At 34.6% G+C, this 20,000-nt stretch overlaps 1 long non-coding RNA gene across 1 annotated transcript in view; it reads right to left on the reverse strand.

Moving 5' to 3' along the window:
- The window catches only part of LOC136841363 (uncharacterized), a 358,011-nt gene extending 346,154 nt beyond the window's left edge, over positions 1-11,857 (reverse strand). The window contains exon 1 of the long non-coding RNA XR_010853908.1: positions 11,816-11,857. This is a non-coding gene — a long non-coding RNA (uncharacterized lncRNA). The remainder of the gene's footprint in view (positions 1-11,815) is intronic.
- Positions 11,858-20,000: the final 8,143 nt, after the last annotated feature.

The following is a 20,000-nucleotide window of genomic DNA, read 5'->3' on the forward strand; positions in this document are numbered from 1 at the left end:
ATTTACCCTCCCTTCCTATTCAACAACTGAAACGATGCAAGACGACTGTAACTGACTCCCCTGGTCACGTCATCAGTACCAATTAACATATCTCTTTCTCCGTGTCTCAGGAATTCGGGTCACATGTAACACAATTAACACACTTAATCGAATTATGGTTATTATGCCCGAGGTCAGGTGAGCATCGACAGGTAGACAGACAGACGCTTATTTATTCATTAGTACATTTACGATATCTGTCGGTACATGTTCATGAATAACACAATACTTGTTATATTTAATACAGATTTGAAATAGTAGTAAGTTCATCAAGATTCATCAATTTAGTGGCCGACTCGGGAAGAATCAGCAGCACAAACATCTAAAGTTTGTCGTCGTAGTTAATGCAAAAAAATTATAGTAGCGAGCGAGTCTTTTTAAACGAACTATGCAGAATTTTTGGATGAAAAATTTCAAAATAGGAAGTCTGTTTACAGTCAGATGATCTTGAGAAACTTATAGGATTTTATCAGGACTCTCTCCCAAAGGACCTCATTATCACTGAAAGGATTCCGTGATCGCCTCACTGGTCTTACTCCTTTTGTCCACAACTGTTCTCTCTCTCTCTCTCTCAGCAGCAGGGAACATATGAGAGAGACGGGCAGGTTTGGGAGCCCTTTTTATGAATATTCATTCGTGTACCAAAGGGGACAAGGATTTAAGTGGGGCACGGGGCCTGTTTTAACTGATGGGACTACTTGACATATCTCTCTCTTACTCTTTCTACTACAAAACACACACACACACACACACACACACACACATATATATATATATATATATATATATATATATATATATATATATATATATATATATATATATATATATATATATATATATATATATATATATATATATATATATATATATATATGTATCCTTATACCCTACAAGCTGAGCTAGTACAGTACAGTATATCTAAACTTAGCGCTGTTTCAGGAATGTTATGTAACTTTATCTCTCTCTCTCTCTCTCTCTCTCTCTCTCTCTCTCTCTCTCTCTCTCTCTCTCTCTTTTTATAGATATATTTCTCCATAGAACGAGATAAATTTCTAGAGATGCCCATATATAAAATTAATATATTTAGTGTGTGTGTGCGTGCGTCTCGAACAGACGCACGCATACAGTGCGCTGTGAATTTGTATATGGCAACCTATTTTTATAGTTATATAAATAGGACCATTTTCTGTCTGTCTGCCTGTTTGCCTGTCTGCCTGATATGCATTTACAGATTATCATAATTTTTATATAAACTTCTCCATACACATACCTTTCGTATTATTCATTCTTCTCTATGCATACGCATCTCTTATTACCTAAAAACTAAGAGTTGGCAATACTTACTGCTTTACAGTTCACGCGCGGTTCTCCCAATCAGTGAACTTTTCAGCAGGAGCACAGCAGGCAGGACCTCTAACTAGTCTGACGTAGTTTTAGCTAACTAGATGATGTATTCTACACGAGCACTGGTTAGGTATTCTCTCTGGTTATTCCGCTAGGTAACCAGCATTTCTATTTTCTTCATCTATATTTTTGCGTGTAGCCAAAATTTGCATCGTTATTTATTATACTGAGAAATGCTAAGCATTTGCTAATCTTCCCCTTGTTATTCCAATAGCCAGGTGGGTTTTGTTTCTTCAACGTACCTTTGTGATACTAAATTTAATTTCAGATTACTTGAGAACTAAACTAAGACCTGACCAAACATTAAACCAAACTTCTCTGAGGTTTCCGCTTTTCCCTGTTAAAATTTTTCGGATCAGCAAAATAGTTATCAAAGATCCTTTCTACTGTAAGTACAAAAAAAAAATGGTTTCATATCTCCTTACCACATGTTGAAGCTGATATTGCGAAAGCAAAAACATTTGTTGAGGCAGGTGTTTTATTCATAAGACTTACCCGGTTTTCATTTCATGGACATAGCTGTTCATTTTATAATTTTATAAACAGATTTTTGCCGTCAACAATATAAAAAAATCCCGTCCAGAGAATAATCATTTCATGGCAACATTATTTATACAAGCTCTTCTTTAGAAAGTCAACGAACAATTCGTATATGAGTCTCTGTTAATTAGCCCAAGATCTATGAAAGATCTTATCTGTAAACCACGAAAATAAAAGTTCTTTGCAGGATTTTCTATCCTTGATTTATTCGCTTTCAGCGGCAAAACCAAGGGGATATTTTTTACACGGTTCATCAGATTGTATTTGTGTCACTATATTTGAGCGTGACATCTCAACAGAAGGTAGTATGGGTTGTTCTGTTAGCGCTCTCTCTCTCTCTCTCTCTCTCTCTCTCTCTCTCTCTCTCTCTCTCTTCTTCATGCAATTCTAAAGTGAAGAACAAAAGTAAATTTTCATCTTAAAGTATGTACGAAAACCATTTTTGAATGAGATAAATCATGTTGACTTTGACTCTCTCTCTCTCTCTCTCTCTCTCTCTCTCTCTCTCTCTCTCTCTCTCTCTCTCTCTCTCTCTATTATAAAAAGAGGCAGGGTTTCGTAAGTTTCGTGTATTTCTCTAAAAGGACTTGAATGACAAATATGTCATTACATTCATCATAGTATATATGTATATATATATATATATATATATATATATATATATATATATATATATATATATATATATATATATATATATATATATATATATATATATATATATATATACATATATATATACACACATACACAAACACACACACACACACACAATCACACACACACATTTATATCTATATGTGTGTGTGTATAAGGAGAGAGAGAGAGAGAGAGAATTGACAGAGCCTTAAGGACAATTGCAGAAAAATACACAAGAATCTTCACTTGAAGCTTTGTCCCGAAGGCACCTGCCTCATTAAATCCGAACATTTAATCCAGCAAAAAAAAAAAAAAAAAAAAGTTTGTCGACATGAACTATGCATGAATGTGTTCACTGTAAAAAGATTAAAAGAGTATATCTAATACAACGATTCAGTGCACACAGCCTACCAAGAAGTATTGACTCAAGCGAAGAGTTTTCCGAGGTTGGAAAAAAGTTTAATGCTCTCTGAAGATAAATTACATTTCTCGATGTTACAAACAAAAATGTTGTCTCTCTGCTGTTTCTACGAAAAAAAGATCTGTAAAAAATATACGCCCATTAAGGTAACTTTATCAAAGGTACTCTATATTAGACTCCGGCAACAGCCAAATTGGTAAGAGACGAAACTTATATAAACACAAATGCCTATTTATGTGAAAGAAAATATTTTGGAAAAATTCTGCCTCAGCACAAGTGAGCCGTCGATTTCTATTATTAAGAATTAATAGCATATGCTTTAGTAAAACTAGTCATTTAAATTATTTTATCCTTAGATAAATATGCCTAAGAGCATACACATCAAATATATATTTATACGTTTATCTTACTCTCTAACATTTTCATCTTCTTTTCAATGAAATGAGATACAGTGGACTCCGGCCCCCCTTATGGCCTTACTAGTTATAAAGATACTTTGTTTAAAAGAGCGCAGTTTACATCAAATGTCTCCTTGACTTTTAGGAAGATTCTCCAGTTGTCTAAAGTGCATGCTAAGAGTAGTAGAAATAGTAGTAATAGTAGTAGTAGTAGTAGTAGTAGCAGTGTTAATCAGTAGGCTCTTTTTTCTGTTATTTAAAAAAGAAGTATCTCACTCTGACCATTACCTAAATTTTCCTTTTTGCTAATAATAAGGCTTCGTCGGGGCACATCTTTCATAATAATAATAATAATAATAATAATAATAATAATAATAATAATAATAATAATAATAATATTAGGAAAAAGACCTTCTTTGATACAGGTTTTGTTAAACAAAGTGGCAGTTTCAACAGCATTTATTTCATATAGTAAACGCTCAATTCGTCTTATTAATTGTTTTTCTTGCGCTGGAATGGTTGCAAGCAATTGACCAATATTCATATCCGATGGTTTAGTGATGTGTAGGAGGTAACCACCGGATATGAATATTGGTCAATTGCTTGCAACCATTCCAACGCAAGAAAAACAATAAATAAGACGATTTGAGCGTTGACTATATAAAATAAATGCTGTTGAAACTGCCATTTTGTTTAACAAAACCAATAATAATAATAATAATAATAATAATAATAATAATAATAATAATAATAATAATAATAATAAAAGCAAAAACAACTACAGGAGGCTGATTCCTTGAAAGATTCCCTAGTTATCTATTTAAATTACCCATTTTAATTAAACAGCTTGATAGGCTTGAGTTCGAGATGACTGCATTTTATCCTTAGCAAATACTTTGAATATGTGATACTTTTAAAATTCTTACGTCACGAAAACTATTCATTTAATTATTTGTCCTATTTCCTTTTTTATTCCTATCTGCTGTTTTATTGTGTATTTATTTCCCTGCATTCACATTACCATTCACGTTATTAAACGTGGCATTAAATTCGTTGTGTAAAATTCAGAAGACTGATTTTCCAATAACTTTACTTTCCTGACTTATCAAGTGTCTGAAAAGCTTTTAACGATTTTGCAATATCTCTCTAGTTCATTTTATATATAAATATTTCAATACAAGGATATATTATCTGTGCATTCTCTCAGGAAAATAAACACAGCTGGAGCGGTTACACTCACTCAGTCTCATATTCATAAACCTCCTGTAAATGTTTTATCAAATTGCTGCCGAAAGGGAATTGCAGAAATGAACAGTCTTCATGTCTTTGGGAGTGTCGACGCTGCGTTTTCCATCTCAGATTTTATTACCAGTATTACATGAATTATCGCCCTCTCTCTCTCTCTCTCTCTCTCTCTCTCTCTCTCTCTCTCTCTCTCTCTCTCTCTCTCTCTCTCTCTCTCTCTTAGAAATTGTCTTATCTCTTTCTCTGCCTTATGCTGAACATGCATGATTATTTTTTTTTTTAGAAAGCAAAGTTACTTTCACCGTGTTCCTCAGTTGTTTTAAACTATTATCAACAGAATCATTATAATAATTTGCTACAGTTGTACGCTCTATTACAAACAAATGTAACTAAATTTCCTAAAGGTCAAAATGTGCTTTGCTGAATTATGCATATCGCTTAACTACTACTGAAGTAAGATTCGCCAGAAGTACTCTAGTAATTTGTGACACTTTGCTTAGAAAGTCGACTTCATTTTGGGAATGTTCAGGAACATGTGCTGCCTTGCTTATATTAACCGGCTACATTCTTACTCTCACCCCATTCAGTTTTACCTCTTTCTCTCCCTCTTGTAAGAGAGCGCCTGCTTCATGGACTTTCATCTTAACTTTTTCTCCTCCGTCGCTCATTTTCTTCCTTTTACATCTTGCCCCATTGCCCGTGGTTGCCCCATCCCAGATTCTCATTAGCCATTTTTTCATCCGAGACTTTTAAAAGCATAATGAATGGTCTGCAGACGACATCGCCGCAATGTTTTACCTTCATTATTTATTCAGATTGTATCTGGTCGTAATGGCTCGCACCCATTTTCACAGCAGTTACGACGGATAATGCAGACGTAATACTCTCGGTCTAATATTCGTCTTATGGACTTTTGACGGCAAGGCTCGCACGGGTGACGAGCTTCTAAAATGGTGTGTTGCAAGCATAATCTTTTCATGGCTTTCCTGGACTTAATTTGGTTTTAGTTTATGAAACGATGTTTTCAAGTATGTTTCTTGATTAACTTCCAAGGAAAGTGTTGTACGGAGTTTCAACTTTTTATTTGATATAAAGTGATATTAAGAGCTATGAAGAATATTGGGCAGTTAATGTGTCCAGATTGCCTTCTTTGCATTTATTACCTCTCGTAAAATTCTTGCGACGGTGGATGTATACTGAAGTTCTTAACTATTCAACAGATAGTGTTAGAGGAATATAATCCTTTAGGTCTAATTTCCAAAGCTGATCCCGTAAGCTCACTGAATAGGTGAGATTGACTATCGTATTTCAACAAATTTATTTGGGGTATGAAATCACGAAAGTAGTCACCTAGAATGATTAGCAGGAGTTCTAGTTATTATTGCAAAAGCTGACCAATTTTTAACCGAAGTGGTACGTTTAGCAATAGTGGTAGTAGTAATGATTAATTTAATAGTGCCCAAATTAATGTTAAACCACATAAGGCACTTGCATGAGAGATTCAACCTTTTTATTAAAATTACACGCAGGCCTTGTTCTTATTCTCTGAAATCACTTAGGAGATATATTTTATTTTAGTGCAATATGCATGAATTGGAGGAAATTTTGTGGCCTGGATTTTATGAGAGAGAGAGAGAGAGAGAGAGAGAGAGAGAGAGAGAGAGAGAGAGAGAGATTTTTCCTCAAGTCAGGCCAACAGCTTAAATCATAATTATGCCATAGCTGATATATATATATATATATATATATATATATATATATATATATATATATATATATATATATATATATATATATATATATATATATAGAGAGAGAGAGAGAGAGAGAGAGAGAGAGAGGGCTTGTTCTTTTTTTACTGTCAGGTCAATAGACAGATTAATAATTATGCCATTATCAGATAAGGAGAGAGAGAGAGAGAGAGATAGAGAGAGAGAGAGAGAGAGAGAGAGAGAGAGAGAGAGAGAGAGATCACTGTTCCTGTTGTTCTGGATGTAGAATATAATAACAAAAAACACTGAGTGATAACAGAAAGATAACCAGGCGTCCATTGGAAGAAGCCTCTAACTTCAGCAAGAGTTTGCTTGAGACCTTTCGAGCGTGACTTCAGAGGAACAACTTCTTAATTAGCTCCGAAAAGCTTCTGGCTACGGGTGCAAAGGCAGGCGCCTTCTTGGGAAGTTTTCAGCGAACCGACACCGAAGCTTGGATGGGATTTTACTAGCTTGCTCATCTCTTTACTTTATGAAATTTAGGCTCTCAAGTCAGGTACTGGTGCACTTTCGGCCTTTCAGCGCTCATATCAGTAAAAAGAGGAAGTTGAAGTGGCTGGACAGCAGTGTAAAGATATCCTAAAAATGAAGGAGATGAAGTGCAAGGCCCTAAAAGTGGAACTGGAAGAAAACCCCACACCAGCAGTAGGAAGTAATAGTTAGAGAGGCTGGACAACAAGAGTGAAGAAAGGAAATGGGAATGGAGGTAGAGTAAAGGGCTAAAATTGGGTATATCTAGGAGCTGAAGGAACGCTGTAAGCACCCTTTAGTTATGCCAACATTGCACCACGTGAGGTACACTAACATTACTAACCCCCAAGGGGTTATGAGCTTTCTTGAAATTGTGAATTAGGACCATGGATGGACCCATATCATTTCTACCATTGCTTCGGTTATATTACCTTGAGAAACCGTTACCTTGGGTCAAAGAATGATAAAGATTCTTTTATCGTTCAAATGTTGCCTCAGCCTATATTTCTCAACAGAACAGAAATGGGAGCACTTTTTCTCTGTATGTATATGTATATAATAGACAAGTTCTCAAAGTTAACACAGATACTTAACAGATAAGAGACCGTCCCCTGAAACCATATGAAACCAAGACCATGGTTTTCGCTGCCACATTTTCTCTCGGGGCTACAGTATATTTTCTCGGATGATATGAAAGCTCATGGCCATAGTAAGCCTCCCTGTCTCAAGAAAGAGGGCCATTAATATGGCATCCATCATTCATAGAACATTGCTCTCAATCACTTTGCTTCTTTATTCGGTTATTCATTTCCCTCAGATATTTCATGGACACAAATGTGATCCCGAACACTGAATCGAATGTAATTCATGGGAAAATCTGTCTTTCTCTGTCTGTAATTCAGAATTTGTCATAACTGATATATTAACATCTTGTGGAATTTGGGTAGTCATACCCATCCAACACCAACCCACAACCCGCCCCCTAAACCCGCCCCCCCCAATATAAACGCCTCACTTTTTACCTGCCCCAGTTCTTCGTTGGGTGAGTCAGTAGAGTTGTCGGCTAGCACTCGCTAGGCCAGAGTTCGAGTCTCCGGCCGGCTAATGAAGAATTAGAGGAATTTATTTCTGGTGATAGAAATTCATTTCTCGCTATAGTGGTTCGGATTCCACAATAAGCTGTAGGTCCCGTTGCTAGGTAACCAATTGGATCTTAGCCACGTAAAATAAGTCTAATCCTTCGGGCCAGCCCTAGGAGAGCTGTTAATCAGCTCAGTGGTCTGGTTAAACTAAGGTATACTTTTTAACTTTACCTGTCCCTTTCGCTGAATATGCAGTAACGGAGGTAATCAGTAACATACACTGCTTGAAAAACTGCTTCTCTCTCTCTCTTCCTCTCTCTCTCTCTCTCTCTCTCTCTCTCTCTCTGTATGTCTGTCGCTCTATCTCTCTGAATGAATTTGTCATAACGGAAAGATTGCTTTACTGATCCTAATTTCTCTTTTTCTCTAACCAAATTTAACACACCGCAAATTTCATTATCTTGCTGACTGTAGAATCTCACAAACTATTCCTTTATCTCTTATATATTTACTTTCTCAGTCTCCCTCGTTCAATGAATCGGTCATACCCAGAGTACCACCATCATCATCACCATCTCAGTGACAACTCTTTCAAGCCTAAGCCTCCTCCATCACCTTCATCATCCCACGAGTTCATAACCTTCCTTGGCCTCTCTTCGAGGACAAAGTCGATCTTTCATCTCTCAGGGATTCACTTTGGAGGGGTCCTTTCATAAGGGGATCGAGAATGAAACCTGGGTGATATCTTAGTGGTGATTCTAAGTCTACAAAAGTTACTATGATAAAAATGTGTTACCACCTACAGAAAACTTCTCTCTCTCTCTCTCTCTCTCTCTCTCTCTCTCTCTCTCTCTCTTGTGGCAAAGGTTGCAGCACGTATAGTTCACAAAATGGATGACCAGCGTTCGATCCCCGAAGTGGACGTTAAGGAATGACACGGGAACCATCCTGAAAAGTCCAGTAAGCCTCTGTTGACCTGAGCACCGTCATATGAACCTGGCTGTTTGTCGACTGTTATGGGTTGCATTTGTGAAAGGGAGAAGGGGAGAGATGACTTAAGAATAACAAAGGACGTGATATTTGTAGGTATTTCTGTGCTTTTCATAACCACCAATATTATTTAGTACAATAAAAGCTAATTTTTGTCCCTTCGAGATACGAATTAAAATCGATTGAACTTTGTTGATTTCGTTCAAGCAAAACATTTACTTTAGATTTAGTGCCAAGAAACATTTTCAGATTCAATCTTTGCAGTTGAGGTGTTGGGGTTAGTGGTATTGGAAAAGATTTGATGCTGTCAAAAATAATTTCACTAGGAGTAGCATCATGGTTTTATGTCTTTAGGTGGGCATATTTCTTGTATGGGTTACATGTGATATAATTATTCAGTGCTGGGGCCGGGGGAATTACCAAAAGTTCAAATATAGATAAAATATATATTTTACATTTGGAAAAGCCGAGGAATCTCAGTATCCACAATTGTGTTCGCTCCTCTTAGTAAATTGATTAACGTCTCTCTCTCTCTCTCTCTCTCTCTCTCTCTCTCTCTCTCTCTCTCTCTCTCTCTCTCTCTCTTTTTTTACCTTGGTTTTTCTCGCTTCCCTTTTTCATTGTGATGTCTCTCCTACACTCGCTTACACTCTCTCTGTCTGTTTGTCTTTCTCTCGTTCACTCTGTTTATACCTATGTTCCTCTCACTGCCTCTACCACGTTGCAAAATAATTCTCTCTCTCTCTCTCTCTCTCTCTCTCTCTCTCTCTCTCTCTCTCTCTCAAAAACCCAACTTTAAGACTTCACCAGCTTCATTGCCATCAGGTTAAACTCAGCTTTACGCGTTTCCCGTTTCTTTTTTGTTGCGAATCCAGTGTTTGGCTTTGATATGAAATGCCAATAAAAATCTACTTTTTTTTATTGGAAAGGTTTTCCAAATCGTCAAACCTCGGGAGCGAAAGATTGGATTTACCGAATCCGGGTGAGTCGTCTAACCTGGATTATATTTCCTTCCATTAGATCTATGGGATAGATTTCAGCTTATTTTATTTTCCAGTGCTAAAGGTCTAGTCTTCCGACCAGTTCTTCAATAATGGGACAGACCAATATTGTTAATATTTCTTTGTCGATTACCAGTTCAGTCACAAAACACACCCCCCACCTCCTCTCTCTCTCTCTCTCTCTCTCTCTCTCTCTCTCTCTCTATATATATATATATATATATATATATATATATATATATATATATATATATATATATATATATATATATATATATATATATATATATATATATATATATATATATATATATCACAACCAAGAGCTTGCAATTCCCATTATAACATATGTTTACAGTTGTATCTTCCAAGAGGAGAACAGATAACAAAGCCAAATGAGACCACCACTGTCAAGCAAATACCGCTTTCGAGATAACCGCATCAACCTCAAAAGGGGCGTCTCCTAATCTCCCAAATTGCCTCATGTGGAGGAGATTCTGCAAGGATGCTTGAGGATGCTGCTGAATAAGATATTCGGGGACTAACTTAATTAAGGATCCTTGAAATATTATTCATGTTCAAATTGTTAGAGTCTCATAAGTAGCTGGCTACTTATGTGAGATTATATGTCTCAAGAAAGTACAAGGAAACGACAAACTCCATCAGGCCACAGCTGTCGCTATCACTCGAGTTTCTGTCAAGACTGTCGTAACCCCGACTGTAGATAGAATTGGGGAAGAAAAAAGGAAGGGTGGAAATTGCAGTTATTGTAACAGAAAAGGAACTAAATAAACTGCCAAAATACGGGTCTGAATCAGTATCAGTGTCAGTAATCAAAGGGTATTTTGTGTTTCGGTTTTTATTGTGTATCCCTATTGAGATCATGATTTAGAAGATTACACACACCTGCTTTCTATTTCCAACAATGATATTTACTAATACAGCACTAATTATTATTCTTATTATTATGGAAAAAATTCATTTATTCACAAGCAGGCTTCCATGGAATATAATGTCCATTTGCGAACGATGATAAAAACCAGGAGAGCTTGGCGAACGCATTAAAATCAAGCACAGCCTTAGAGCGTCGTCACTGTACACATTTATTACATCTTGATCTCGGTTTCATTTGGTTTTAAAATTTCACCATAATGGGAAATTCCACATCAAAGCAATTTAAGGAGTAATAAAGTTGAGAAGCCAAAGTCATTCCACCTTTTTGTTCTTTTCCTCTCTGTTGTAAGGCTCACTCACACGGGACAGAGGAATTTTATGGCTGGTTAATTTTGTTTATAATCTTATTTTCAATGTTAAATTTAAAATCATTCCATTAAGTCTATCCTTTGGTTACAATGTGGTCGCTTGCAAGATTTTTTCTATCGAATGTTTCACGGGCTGCTGAAGAGCAAGAGTCAGTGCCAGCACAGGGCTGCCTTCATCTGGAGAAACAGAATAGATACAGAGGCCGAACACCTGCTGCAAAGAAGGTTTTTCACGTGCATGGGAACATACTCTCTCTCTCTCTCTTGAAACTATGCTTTCTTCTCTCTCTCTCTCTCTCTCTCTCTCTCTCTCTCTCTCTCTCTCTCTCTCTCTCTCTCTCTCTCTCTCTCTCTTTCATCTTAATATAGTTATATAGTTTACCACTCAGTTCCTTTTTTTGCAGAGACTAACAAAACAACTCACGAATGCATGCATGAATATATCGAAAATATTGAAAATCCTTATCATAAGTACCTCAAGCTGATAATGACACCATTCCTGTTTTGGAGAAAATGAACTTTTATACATAGGGTGCAACTTTACTCACCTGACCCACATCAGCTTCCATGTCGGAATCAAAGATCTTCCTCGCCCTCGTCCTGAAAGGAAAAAAAAAAAAAAATACTTCGTTTCAGAATAATTTAAATATGAATAATCCATTCATCACCTTGCTTCATTTCATGCAACATCAACAACATCTACTATAATAATCTATGTTATAACTCCAGATCGTAACTGCATGTCTGGTCTGTATGTTAGACTCCTCCTGAAGTATGAAGCCAAAATACTAAAACATATTTCTGGTGAGATTTTGACGAGTTATAAATTATAATATAAAGATAAGGTTTTTGTAGTAGGCTGAGATAATAATAATAATAATAATAATAATAATAATAATAATAATAATAATAATAATAATAATAATAATAATAATAATAATAATAATAATAATAATGAGATGAAATATAATGTTAATTCTAAATAGAAATAAGTAGACTACTATAACGAGATTCTACTTGACTAATTTCAAACTGCGCGTTGCATCGTAAATAGCATTACATCTCGAGGTCCTATGAAAAGAAACAAAAACGCCAAAAAAATGCGTTATACTACTGTCATGCCACAGGGTTATATGTACTGCGACAGCTGTGGTAAACTAAGAACAATATCATTGTTGCGGTTACTAAAATAATTGATTGCCATATAAGGGTGTAAAGCCAATAATTGTTCTTACTTAACAGTACTCGTATTTCATGCCCGTATTTGAACAATCAGTTATTATTATTATTATTATTATTATTATTATTATTATTATTATTATTATTATTATTATTATTATTATTATTATTTCGACAAGCATCACACGAATTTGAAACAAACCAAAAACGACAATAAATTTCTTAATAAATACATAAACAGAAATGTAGCATAATAAATTCACACAAAACTCTATACAGCCTTATTTTCTGTATCAAAGTTGATAAATAAAAGTTCAGTGTGAATAAAAAGTTTTCACTTCATAATCCTTTAATTCTAAAACGTACACAAGCGAGGTTCTAAAAACGCAACATAGAAACTTATTTAAGTTTTAGGCTTTAAATAAGCAATCGTCGAATCTTCATAGTCTTGCGCGTCACTGAGCAATAACAAAAAATTACATCCACCCGTGAGAAGCGGAGCTGGGTGGAAGAGACGTCGAGTGTAAATTGAACTTGACAATAAAGCGCGTAAATGCGGCAGGGAGATGCTATGAATATCAATGAGATTCCGCCCTTCTAGTGCATACTCTCTCCAGATCTGATTCTGGTTAGCGACTCGGATGTTTTCTTAGCGAATTGGGGCGACATCTCTCTACGGCCTGTAAACAGAAAAGTGATGAATGTTTCTGAGGGGAGGTTTTTGTGACTTTTATTGAAAAAAGACGGTTAGCAAATTAGGCGATTGTAATTACAGTGAAATATATAGATAGATAAAGAGATAGAATGATTAAACTCCGAGGTACTAAACTTATGAAAATGGACTAAATTAAAAACGACAATAAGGTAAAATTGAACAAGTATGATATAGTATATGAAAAACAAAAGTTAATAATTTTTTCAAAATCAGGAACATAAGATAGACAGACAGGTAAACAGACATAGAGATACAATGACAGAACTCTTAGGCGCTAAACTTTCGAAAGGGATAAAATCAGTACCGATAAGAGGGAACAGACCAACAGTGACAAAATATATGAAAAACAAAAACCAATTGTTTTTTTTTTTTTTAAAGCAAGAACAACACAGTTATAATCATTTACGTCAGGAGATTATAGATAAATTACGGCTTTAATCCTATTATCATTTGTCAAAGAGGGTCCTCGTTTGCCCAGGGAAATGCCAGGTATTAGCCTAAATGAGATGGCTCTCAGTATGAGACAGAAAATATTATTAGAAGTATAAATTCGAGAGCTAGCTGCTGATGCGCCTCTCCTGAATGACCTCGTCTCTTCGAGGTCATTCCAGTTTCCACAAAATCTCTTTATTAAGAGCTCGATACAACGTAATTTGGTTGTTGTATCTTGTGTAAAAAATGCTGATATTCGCAGGTTTTTAGGACGACGTCGTTAGCAGAATGGTTCGAATGCACTTATAAATGAAAAGAATTCACGATAAATTTCTTTTTACTTTCTCTCTCTCTTTCTGTGGTTTTTTTAAAGTTTTGGAATGGTGTAAACTTGATTATACAAAATTTATATAAAAACTCCATTTGTTTCCATCACCGATAGCTAGATATTTTACTGTTCCTTACCAAACTTTCCATGCTTTAATATAAAAACTATGATTCAACTTTACATTCGAAAAATAAACTTAGTAATATACCTTCTGGGTTATATTAAGCTTCATATTGAAAAAAGTCGGTGGCATTGAAAAGAAAGAAAATATGGGGAATAATAACTAGAAATAGGCATTTTTATATTTTTTTTTTTCTACATATTTTGAGATCCTGGAAAACCTTTCAGAATAAAATCCTTCTCGATAAAACCTATTAAGACAAGGGCCCATTTCTTCCTCAGGTTTTAGATTTCGAATTTTTGCCATCTGATAACTTTCTCTTGTTTCCAGAGTGCTTTAACTTTAAGAGGTGAAATCAGCTGCCCCTCCCTTCTGCCTCTACTTGAATAAATTCTTATAACATTAAAGCCTCAGAGTTTATAGAGATTTCATTGCCATCCCTAAATAAATCTGATTCAACCTATTGGCCGTTGCAACTTTTCTTTATCAATTTAATGCTTTTGCTATGGTCTGGCAATTGATATTTAATCTTGCTTCAACGCATATTTCATACGTATTTCCCATGATCAGTCAATTTTTTTTTCCTTGTATTTGTATTGACTGTTGCTAAATCGTATTTCGACAAATATTTCATATGTATTTTCCTTGATCAGTCCAATTTTGTCCTTGTATTAAATGGCATAGCAACGGATTGGTTATAATTATTTATAGTTCGACAAATTTGATCGTGACAATTATATACAGAAGTTCATATTTAATTTGTAAGTCATATTTTCCGTATTTCACAATTCATTACGTATCACTTGTTATAAAAACCTTTTATTTCACATTTGACACATTTTGAATTTTTCTGATTCCAAGCATATTCTGAACAGATTTATTTATAAATAAACATTATTTGTTTCATAACCTTTGCATTAAAAGTTTCATTATCATATTGTTTCTAAGACGTTCAGAGTTAACACATCAACATATATTTTACTTTAAAGAAGTATTAAAATTCTTATTCATACTCCGTTCTTCGACAATAGGGCAAAGTTGTCCACCCTCATTTAAAATGTATTGCTTTGCACCCGTCATGAGTTCCTCTCGCAAACCCACAGGCATTGGTTCATTAAACCTTCAAATATTTAATGAACTAAATCCTTTCAGACTCTTGATCTCTCTCTGTAAATATATATATATATATATATATATATATATATATATATATATATATATATATATATATATATATATATATATATATATATATATATATTGAGAGAGAAAAAGAGAGAGGGAGGTGCTAATAATACTTTGCTCGTTTATGCTTGCGAACATTAACGGAGTATCAATGGAATCAAAACGAAAAAAATCCAGGTAAACACCAGATAAACAAAGAGGTCAAGCAATCATGAGTTCAATATTCATGAAATGCTTAATATTTTCCGTAAACTTTCCGTGAAACTGAAATCTTTTTATAAATTTTCTGAACGAGATTTCATAATGATATCATTAACTTTTATAACTTTGGTCGCTGAAAATGAATAGTTTAGTTTGCCTCCGATGAATTTAAGTATATTTTTCAGATATGATTTTCCGAAATTAATATATACCTGTTAACTATCAGCAGTGAATGAAAGTAATCATATATTTTTTTAGTATTTAATTGAAATGAATGACACTATATGTTGGGGAATTTTGAAGCTTTATGTACAGCGTTATAATGATTATAATATATCATCATCATATTTTTCATTGTCATGACAGTCACTTCCATTCATGAATATCACGTTAAATAATAAATCATTATTTAAAAAAAAGCGAATATTACTTAAATCAATAATCCATTGACAAGATTTCAAAGGACACTCGTGGTGACAAGTAATAACATGCAACGGTTATTTACCATGAGGAATAAAATATCAAAGGTACATAAAAGGCCTTAATTATCTCAACTCGGCAATAATAATTGCACTGTACAGAAAACATGATTCCGTTAACGTTATTCAGCTTCAGTTGTAAATAAATTATTCCATGCCAGTGAATAACCGATTCAGTGTATATCCCACTTTATAAAATGCAACCCGTATTCATATGTTAGAACTCCACGTTTAGACCTGCTGTTGTCCAGCCTAAGGTTGACTCTCTTTCCACTGAGACCTTCACAAGTCGCAGAATGAAAGTATACCTTGCTCCTAGCCTCGGGACAGTAAGTAACGTCCTTAGGGTCGAGACTTTCCCTCTCGACACATATGTAAGGCATATTAATCGGCATGGGTGCACTAGCAGACAATAAATCTGACAAATCAAAATAGAAATACATAAATGTATTTACTTATGAAGCTTTTGAACTGCCAGGAACACCTACCTTTAAGTTAATAATGACTGACACGTTGCCTTGCCTGAAAATAGTCGATTCCGAGACTTCGTCCAGAGGTTAATCATCTAGAAAGCGTCGTTTAAAGAATATATCTGCAAATTTCATCGAATTCTGTTCAACTGTTCTTGAGATATCAAGCAAACTCAAACTTGTTAAAACATACCGTCCAATCACCCGCTGGTGTTTAAAATATAAAAAAAAATATTTTATACATTTGCGTATAAATGTCTGCTCATATAAATGTGTAGAGCTCTTCCAAACAGGGTCATCAACGATGTTACCAATCCAGCCAGTTCTGGAGTGAGTAAAGGGGAAGATATTGCATCTGTTGTTTGTTAATACTTTTTCGTTCTTGAGTCCGGAACGAAGAGATGACATTTGTCTTGAGGGTCGAGTATAAACTATTGGTTATTGTTTCACATTGTTTTGGATTGCCAATCTCCTTTTTAACTTATTTATGGGATGGAAGGTATCTATTGATACTACTCCTACTGTAAGATACATCATTAACATTATTAAAGACAGATTTAAATATGATTAAATGACGTCGTGAACATACATACACACACACACACTATATATATATATATATATATATATATATATATATATATATATATATATATATATATATATATATATATATATATATATATATATATATATATAATCATACTACAAGTTTTATTATTATTATTATTATTATTATTATTATTATTATTATTATTATTATTATTATTATTATTATTATTATTATTATTATTATATTCCCATGAAAGAGGGACAACCAAAGATCCATTCCTAAGACCGAATGCTCTGTGGGTTCTACCTCGCAAGTCCCCCGAGGCAGGCAAAAATTCCCTGAGACGAAATCCTGACAAAGGTCGGGTCATCTCCAAGGCAAATGATGCGACTGAGATGAAAGATGCTGTGGATGCGCAGCATCACAGGAAAGACAGATGGTTTTTCGGGGAATAACGGAAGTGATACCGAGGATCAAAAGACTCTGAAGGCAATATTACTGCAGACGGATAAAAGAAGCACCGCATTGTGAAATTTCGCTACCGCGAAAACTACATAGGCAGACTATTTGTTGCAAGAGCTGTCAAGATTTTCAACGTGTAAAATGCTTTGATGTATTACTTCAAACAATTCAATAGATGATGTTCCTGTAATTCCCTATATCCACGTTTCCAAGTTATTATTTCGTCATGCTTCTATATACAGTATATGTCTTTATCTTACATTTCCTTTTATCCATGCAAGGCCTTCTATGCCTTTTTTTTTATCATTCTGGTTGATTTTGATCTCTCTGGTTTTTAGTAACATTTCTTTAGCAATTTCTTGGGTTCCTTTACATACATACATACATACACACTCATATATACAGTATGTATGTATGTAGGTATGTATGTATGTATGAATATAATCCATCTTCCCTTGTATTACAAACAATTACCAACCCAAAAATAACACCTCATTCAATTACCAAGGACATTTTTCCATTAAGTGTTAGAAAAGATCTGCTCACAAAGGTTCCTTTGGGGGAGAAATAAGTTCCTTAAAGAGACGAAGATCCGGAACCACATCCATCTTCTCTGGGGGATTGGGGCAGGTCATATTTGAATCCCCTTCTCATTCGAGAACAATGCTGCTTCTGTCACCTTCACACCTTCACCCTCTGTCTGTCTGTCTGTCTGTCTGTCTGACCCTTGGAATTACGAAGGAAAAGAGATTCAGTTGGTTAAACCAACAAGCAATAGAGAGAGAGAGAGAGAGAGAGAGAGAGAGAGAGAGAGAGAGAGAGAGAGAGAGAGAGAGAGAGAGAGAGAGATCTTCATCTTTATTAAATTCCTGTTCTATTTCTGGGATTCACATATTTATGTATTCTTTAATAATATCCCTTATTTTCCAGTTCTTCGCAAGATTTCTCTGAGACGTCAGCCTATGTATTTGTAAAATTTTGCATTTTGACAACTCAGAATTTTTAACCTTCAAAAGACTTCAGAAACATTGAAATATTAAATTAATTCTGGTGCAAAGATGTAAAAAACCCAATGCAAAGATGATGATCATTTTTGATATAGAATCAACACGCAATTAAAAAATTCAATATCTAATGGAACTTTTTTCGTCCTCTTAAATTCTTTGCTTTTCCATCCTTCTCGTTGTCATGGTTTTATTCATTATCAGTATGTGTTCACTTGTTTTCCTGCACATGCACAGACTCAGCGCTTAAAGACTGGTCACTGACAGTTCTGAGTAATCCAGTATAATGAAACACTTCACAGCTCATGAAATGGGAGCGTTATATCTGGAAGGCCTCCTACAATATTCATAACCCGAGCACAATTGCTGGCGAAAATTGAACATATTTGTAAGTGATGATATACAGGTAAATACCGATATATTATATAAAATATTAGAGGAAATAGTGGAAAAATATATACCGAAGAAAAAAAAGTAAGCATCAGTCACGAATTCCAAGAGACAGAAGGATCTTGTTCCAGAAAATTAGAAAGTGGAAAAAGCTCTTGCAAAAGAAAAGAATGCATGGAAAGTGATGGAACTAAAAAGTAAGATAGAAAATGCAGAACAAAAGATTATACAATCAAAAGAAAATGAAAAAATGGAACCTAGAAGAAATGACACTACAAAATATCAAGCAAAACCCTAAAATTTTTTATTCATATGCAAAAAGATGAATAAAATAAGAGTAGAAATAGGCCCTCTAAGAATTGAAGGGCGATTAACGAATGAAAAAAGGAAATATGTAACATATTAGCAGAAAGATATAAGAGTGAATTTACACCAAGAATTGACAATGAAGATAATGATACAGAAATAAGAGATGAAAATACTGAATACTTATCAGATATAGATATTACAGAAGCCGATATTGTGCAGGCTATTAATGAAATTAAAAATGGATCAGCAGCAGGACCAGATGGAGTACCTGCCATATTGTTAAAGAAAGTGGTTCATTCAATCGCAAAGCCGCTAGCAATATTATTAAGGCAAAGTATAGATACAGGCAAGATTTATGATGAGCATAAATTAGCATATATTACTCCTACTTTCAAAAGTGGTTCAAGACTAGAGGCAAGTAATTATAGGCCTGTGAGTCTGACATCTCATATTATGAAAGTATATGAAAGGGTAATGAAAAAAATATAATGAAACATTTAATGAAAAATAGATTGTTCAATATAGGACAACATGGTTTTGTACCCGGAAAAAGTACACAAACCCAACTGTTAGTCCACCATGAAAGCATATATAAAAATATGATAAATGAAAAAGATACAGATGTGGTTTACCTAGACTTTGCAAAAGCTTTTGACAAGGTAGATCATAATATATTAGCGAAAAAAATTAGAAAACATAACATTGTTGACATAGTAGGAAGATGGATAAAAGAATTTTTGCAAAATAGAAAACAGATAGTGATTGCAAACGATGAGAAATCGGATGAAGCTACGGTAATATCCGGTGTACCACAGGGTACGGTGTTAGCTGCATTGCTGTTTGTGATTATGATTGCAGACATAGACAGTAATGTTAAGGACTCAGTAGTAAGAAGTTTCGCAGAT

Source organism: Macrobrachium rosenbergii, chromosome 9 (assembly GCF_040412425.1).
Source record: "Macrobrachium rosenbergii isolate ZJJX-2024 chromosome 9, ASM4041242v1, whole genome shotgun sequence".
Taxonomy (NCBI): domain Eukaryota; kingdom Metazoa; phylum Arthropoda; class Malacostraca; order Decapoda; family Palaemonidae; genus Macrobrachium; species Macrobrachium rosenbergii.